Consider the following 7,885-nt stretch of genomic DNA (forward strand, 5'->3'; position numbering starts at 1 on the left):
AAATTGTTGTCACAAAATTTTGCACCCTATGATGATCAGACTTGATCATCAACCTTGTGAAACATTGAATCAACCTCTCAAGTGTGGGACCTATGAAATGTGAGGTTGAATCTTCAAAGAAGGTCGGCTTCCTTTCAATCGGATGCAAAGTATCAGACCAACTCAATACATGAAAGTCTAATCTACTGATTTGACAAGGAAAAGGAAGAAAGAGGAAAGGGATATTGAAAGAGGGGAAAGGGGGTTTGCACCTAAATTGGAACTATCATCTCCCTTCCTATAACTGTACAAGACACAAATGAAACCACCTAAGACATGCATAGATTTCTATCCTAATTAGCCACCTAAATGCAAGTGAAGGTTGGAATTCCATGAAACGAGGAGAGGAACTAGGCTCAGTTCATAGTCAACATTCATAGAGGGGATCAACACAAACACCTTCAACTAAGGGAAAAAAAAAAGAATGTATTCAAACAATGAGGTAAGAGAAATACACACATTATAAGAACCAAAATAAGGCAAAACAAGTAAATTTCATTAATGTGAAGGCAAGGCAATTTTTTACAAGTCCAGAGAAAACATAAGTTTTTTGTAGAAAAAAAAGGAAGAAGATCCTTGTAACAAGGTTACAAATTTTCCTTTATAGTTTAGGCATAACTCAGATTGAAATGAAGTTAGAAACCCTAATCCTAGCTAGGGTTAGGCTACAAAATATCTACAAGAGAGAGGAGAAGATTAGATTGACTAATGTGATGGCATATTGAATCTCCTCTGCATGTGGTCCTTCATCTCTAAAAGAGGCAAAAAATCTACAGGAGAAGACATCTCTATGTGCAAGTGCATCATGGCAGCATGGAAGAGATAATAAAGTCTTCAAAATGCATTGAAGAGGCATAGGTGGAATTAAAATGGCTTGTAGAAGTCATCTCTAGAGTTATCGGGATTGAATTAGGTAGTTGGAATGAAATCTAATAAAAAATTGGGCCTTGCTCATTAACCTTCATGTTATGCATCCTCACACCTGTAAAGCATTCAAAATCTCCACCTTCCCACAAGTTTGAATCTTGGTCATCAGATCTACCATTTTGTGTGAACATGGATATGCGAGGTGGTGTCAAAAGTCTCCACATGCATCGACAAGAAAAAAAGTTATTTTGTTGTTGTTAGAACTCTGGCTAAAAAGGTGTTCACTATCTTCTAGTCGAGCCCACTAGAATCCTTCATCGTCAAGACAAACTACATTAGCAAGACCCAAAAATCATTATGTCATTGAGGGAAAGCTAAGTCAAAAAGGCCTTTGTCATTCTTTTACTTTAACCTGCAAGACCCATTCGGACTCCACATTTGGTCTGCATGAAAGCAGGAAACCTTTCTCCTATGCATTGGTTACCCCACACAATCCCTTTGCACCTTTCAAAACTATTGCAAGATGGAAAAATGACTTTCATTTTCTTTGTTCTTACCCTACAAGCCTTTGCCACTTGTGTGTTTATATATGTGGAATAGCGAGAAGACCATCCACCTAGCTTGTGTTTCCCTACAACACAACCTATTTATCATCTTATGTATAGCAAGATGACGAGGAGACAAACTACTTCACAAAACTTTCTACATTTTCTATTGCTATTCATGGGGAAATAGGGAGAGACCAAGTCTCTATCTCCCACTATCCTACACCATTGCCTTTTCTCCTTTCGGTGCATGGCGAAACTGTTTCCTCAAAATCCCTTGCAAGATGATGGGGAAGCCTGTCACTCTATGGTTTCTTCCTCGCAAGGTCTCTATAATTTTCATCAACTTGTCATGGGATAGCAGGGAGGCCCCCCCACATTTCTCCAAGACATCGCCTTTCGGTAAGACACAAAAACACATCCTGGTTGCCTAAAACCTTGGTCGAAAAGGTCATGTTGATGAGATGAGTTCGACATCTTACTGAAAAAGAAGCCTTTTTCTCTCTGTTTTCTTCCCTGCAAGCTGCCCCTAGGTACATTGAAATGTTTGTGGGGTAGCGGGGAAGTCCTCTCTTTTCTTTGCTTCTCTATCTTGCACCCATCTTCTTCCTCTTGATAGCACCACCTATCATGTTGTTGGTCAAAAATGAAACATCTAAACAAGGAGACAAAAAAATTAAGTGTTCCTCTCTGATGAAATTATGCGATAAGCGAATGCCACCAATCGATGGAAACTAAGGAGAAATCTCCTACCAATGACCCTATCGGCCTCAAGCTGGTGAGCTTAAATCATTTAACCACCTTGACTAGTCAACTTGAAAACAAAACTTGGAGCCTGAATAGATGGAAAAAATCCTAATTTCTCACTACCAACATAGTTTTCATAACATGAAGGTTATGCAAAAATAAAAAATCTCAGATCGATTATCTTGAAAGAAGGGCTGACACAAAAATGGTCAATAGAAACTGTAATGATAGTGGCTAAGAACCTTAGTCTATTCCCTCCTATTGATTCTAGTACCTCTATCAATATGCCTAAGAATGTGCCAGTCAATTCTATTATCAACCCTGAATTTAATCCCACTAATAATTCTGTTAGTAACCCAGTTGATGATGTGTTTTCCATGGACAATGTTATGGATATTGTTATGGATAGTGGTGTGGATATTCCTCGAAACTCTGGGGTTAATATGATTAATTCTGAGTCTAATAAAGGCAAATATATTGAAGGTTCTACTGGTAATCAAGTGTCTAATAAGCCTAAAAGGGATGAACCTGAATCTAATATTCCATTAGGAGACAAATCAGATCATCTAGCAAAGGAATCTATTGTATAGGTATCTATAATCGATACCAGTTCTAGTACTTTTGAAGATGCTTAGAAGAAAATATTTTCCACTCCTTTAATTATTCCACCAATCACCTCATCTATGCAATCTATTTATTTTTCCAATGTAGATCTAGTTCAAAAGCTTGAGATTGGAGAAGCATTTATTTTGTTTACAAAACATGACTTTTGGAAATAGGACAAAATTATTGAAGATGTGTTGGCATCACTACATTCTAAAATGCTCGAGTGTCAAATAAATCCAAACACTCCTAGTACAGAGAAATGCAAAATGTTAATCAGTTCTTTCAGTAGTCACACAGAGAAAATAAAATAAAAGTATGAAAAGGATAAAACTGATGATAGAGATAAGCTCTTTCATGAATTCAAAGCTAAGTGTGAATTGGCACATCACCACCTTTCATAGCTTATTTCTCAAGATCAGACTTATTTGGAAAATAGTGACATACTCTTCGCTTTCAATCTTCATTGGTCATATGCCACCAAAAACATCAAAGATGAAATGAACATTATCAAAGATAAGATCCAGCAAGTACATACTAATTACAAACTATCTAAGGGATAACATTATTCTTCCCTTAGAAACGTTGAGAGATTTGAGCAATGAAAGTGTTTCCTTCATTAACAGAGCCCTCTCTCAAGCCACTCAATTCACATAATTTATTCCCATCTCCATTCAAGAGGCAGAGAAGTTTCATGCATCCCTATTGGTACACATTGAGTTTCTATCATAAGCTATTTCTCACTAGGATAAGCCCAAGGACACCTAGACTGCTCATGCTCAGAATCTTAAGTAGTCCTCTGGATGATAATGGTTATCCCCTTTAGGGGGGATTTTAGTTTTATTTACTTTTGCATTGTTTCTAACTCTTTTTGACCCTTTTTCATTGTTGTCAAAGGGGGAGTAGTGTTAGGTGTCAACAATCTTTATGTTATTTCATGCAAAATCTCAGACAGTTGGCCTTTCATTAATTATTTCATAAAACTTATATTGTATAACTTTATATTATCATCAATGACAAAGGGGGAGATTGTTGGCCTATTGTCATTATTGTGATTGATGTCATGGATGTCATTTTTGATCTGGCATGTATGTGTTAGGAGTCCCACAAATACTGAGAGGCGGGGGTGAATCAGTATCTAACAGGTGAGTAGAATTTCTTGAATTAAAACATGCAGAACATATTATAACAGTGTACCAATATGCAAGAAATAATGCAATAAATAGAATCAAGAACATCCACATGAAAAGCACACCATAACACAAGGTTTTAATGAGGAAACTCAGTGTGGGAAAAACTTGGGTGGGATTTGTGACCCACAATATTCACTCACTGGCCAATAAGAGAATATTACTTACAATAGGGGCCTGCACATGCAGGAAGGCCAACTGCCTAGAGCTCATTGCTCAATGGGAAGTCTCACTGACTTACAATGAGGATTATACAAATCCAATATCTTGTACTGCTTTACAATAGCATCTATAATGCCTGATCCAGTACTGGTTGCTTCTCTGCTTCTTACATAAACCCTTAGCCTATATTTCGCATAATAGGTTTGCCTAATATTTTTCCTTAACTCTTCCTCATTCATTCCAAATGTCTACAATGATCTCTTTTATATATAAGAGTCATTTTACAATTTTCCAAGTCGGCTTACAAAGTTTTTACAATAATAAACAAAATATAATATAACAAAATCCTATCGGCCTCTGTGTCGGTATACTTCTTTTCTTTATGCCGGTGTCGGTGTCCTGAGTGCCGATCTAGAGTGTGATTTGTTGATGCTGGTATAATGCCTTTGTCGGTGCCATAGGATTGCAAGGTTGCCATCAATGACAAAAACCTTTAATCACATACAATGTCTCATTGGAGTGTGCATATGCCAACAATCTCCCCCTTTGGCATTGATGGCAACACTCATGAGAAATTTCAAAAATGTGTCCAAAAATGTGAAGTCAAAAAATGTTACCAAAAATGTGTGTGCTCCCCCTGAGCATATGATTCCTATGATATTGAATTTTCTCATCCCACTACTCCCCCTTTGGCATCAATGACAAAGGTTGTCAAGATGTCAGTAGATTTTTTAGTTTCAACCTTGTAACTGGGTGGTTACAATTTGAAAAAGATCTCCCAAAATCAAGTTTATACTATCCATAAACTTCTTGTTGTCCTTTATTGTTGTCTCTGTTCTCTTCACTGTACTAGTGAGATGTTGCAAATGCTCTACTGGTGTTTTCTATTCCTGTATTAGTGCCTCGGATACTTCCTTCCGTAGTGATGCTAGATAGTCCAATCTTGGACTTAGTTTTAATCTCAAATGTTTTGCGTTATTCACTATTCTTTCCTCTCTCTTTCCAATTTAAGTAAATCTTCTTCAAAATTTGTTATCTTCTCTTCAAAAATTGATAGTGTATCGAGTGAGTTAACAAAATTATCTGCAAGTTTATTGATCTCATCCTGTACCTTGCTCATCTTTTTGTCTATATCTATAGTCAAAAATTTTGTCTTACAGGTGTCTTTGTACAGAGTTTTGTACTCTTTCAATAAATTACACAATTCCGGCAGTCTGTCAAAATTTTTGTTACACTTCTTTATTTTCTCATCAAAGAATTTCTACTTTTCAATTTCTACTTTATCCTTCAATGACTCTTCCTTTATTTTCTCATTGTTTTCTGTGACATATTTACATAGTGTATCAAGTTGTCCTAAAGAATCTTTATTGTCTACATTACAGTTAGGAGCAATTACCTTCAAAATTGGTATGGTATCATCAATTGCCTTATAAGCTTATGAGCTATAGTCTATTATCTTTTTGATTGAATCTAATAATACCTTAGTCACATTAGTTGATTTGTAGCTTGATGATGAATCAACATTCTGAGTACCGTTAGTAGGAGTAACTAGGCTTGTATTGACCTTTGGTAGGTCTGTTTGTGTCTGCATTTCTTTAAGCAATGGTTTTTCTATTTCTTGAATTGTCCATGGCATTGTTTCCTTATCTTCCTATTCCTATTGGTGTTGTTCCTATTCCAGAGCCTTTTGATCTACTTATTGCATTGTCTCAATTTGAGTCTCTACCTTTTTCTCTTTGTCTTCTGTCAGTTTCTCCTGTGTGTTTTCAGTTTGCTCAGCTACCAGGGGCTCACTAGCCATGTTAGTCTTATCAGCTGTATCTTTGTCTACCACTATGTTGATCTTTTGAGTATCAACATCTACAGTATATAAGACTTCAAGATTAGGATTACCATCCTCTACATCCATACTCTCAGCTGCCGGTTGATCTTCTGTAGCTGTTGTTTTTACTGGTGGAGTAATCAAAGGAGGTGGGGGTAAGTTGTCTCTAACCTTGATACTAGGTGGTCCACCAACTTTACCTTTACCCTTGTCTCTATCTTTCTGATAAAATTTTATGGGTTTGGGATTCCTGTATTCTTCTTGTTTTTCTTTTTCAACTAGGAATATATCCCATCCATTTTTTGTTTCCTTAGTCACCTCATTAACTCTTCCAACCATTAAAGCAATGTGTCGGTGTGCAGTAGAAAATACTGATCGGTCGGCTTCAGCAATTAAATCATCAATTTATTTGGGTGAGTTTATCGGATATATAGCAAGTAGCTTTTCAATCTTTATTTTCTTGTCTAGTTCTATTACTGCTTGTCTTCTTGCTTCCAGTCTCTTAAATAGTTCATCTGGAATTTCATTGACTACTTCCATCAAAAACTTCTTATACATGTCCATATGCAATATAACACTATTTTCAACTTGTTCTTTTTCATCAGCTATTAAAGTGTCATATATTTTCTCTATATTTTTAAATTTACCTTCCTCTATAATTTCATTCTGCAGTATATCAAGAGGCGCCAAGTCTCTATTTGTCCTCTTCTTCTTTTTGGGTGTTAGTTTCTTCTTCTTTGGTGTAGCCTTTCTTACCAGATATCTCACTGCTTGTTGTTTTTGTCTTGTCCTCCTGGGTGAGGGTGTGGTTGCCGGTGAGGGATCTCTTTTCCTTACAACTCTTTTGAAAGTTGTAGGCATGTCACTCCTTGAAGAAGTGCCTACCGGTGATAGGTGAGTTTCAGGTTGTGGAGCTGCTAACTCATCCTCTGTGATACCGGTTTTCTTCAACACATCTTCTTTGATGGCCTTTGCTTGTCTGGAACCTTTCCTTACAACTTCCTCAACCTTTTTCACTCTTTTCTTTGATTGTATTTGGCTTTCAATAGTTTCTATACTACCAAATATCTCTTCCTTAGGTTCTAGGGGCTTCTAGAAGTGCTTTAGCATATGTTTCAATTATATGATCATCTATTTCATAGCCCATCTCGGTTACCCAAACTGTCCTAGGGATGACTGCTTCCATCCAGATTTCATCCTTCTTGATTACAAAGCATATTTCATCTTTGTATTTGTCAACAATCTTTTGTGATAACCTGATTCTTTTCTTCATTTTGGCCTTTAATGCTTGAAAGAAGTCATGAATATTGTTTTCCCTATCTTCTCCCATGTTATTGAATAGTTATGTTAACTGTTTACCTACCAGTATATCATATCCAAGTTCTTTGTAGCCTATACTGGGAACTTGTTTTGTTATATGTAGCATCAGACATACTAACAGATCTCCAAACCTGAAAGTTCCTTTCTTGTCCTTCTTAATCTTTCCAAGGTTGTCAATTAATTCATCCTTTAACCATTCACATATATCAATCTTTGCATTATCTATGACCATATCATAAGCACTCTTAATGAATAAACTTGAAACTGAATTGAATCTATTTTCATGAGTAGCTTTATACCCTAATATCATGCTGATAAATCTCACATTAATGTCTGTTACATCATTAACTCTTAGGGACCTTTTGTCGAATGTTGCACCAGTTAGGTTTGTAACTAGGTCATTGGATACCTTTTTGTTTTTATCTGGCCCTTTACCGGTGGTCGGTAACCCTATGATAGCTTTCACAACTTCCTTAGTGATTTTGTGGATTGCATCTAACCAGAAAAATTCACCATGTACCCTGCTTAAGACTATCCTAATCACATCCTTGGGGAATTTAGGAATGCTAAGGATCTCTATAAATCCTAGG

The sequence above is a fragment of the Cryptomeria japonica genome, chromosome 3 (genome assembly GCF_030272615.1).
Source record: "Cryptomeria japonica chromosome 3, Sugi_1.0, whole genome shotgun sequence".
Classification (NCBI taxonomy): Eukaryota; Viridiplantae; Streptophyta; class Pinopsida; order Cupressales; family Cupressaceae; genus Cryptomeria; species Cryptomeria japonica.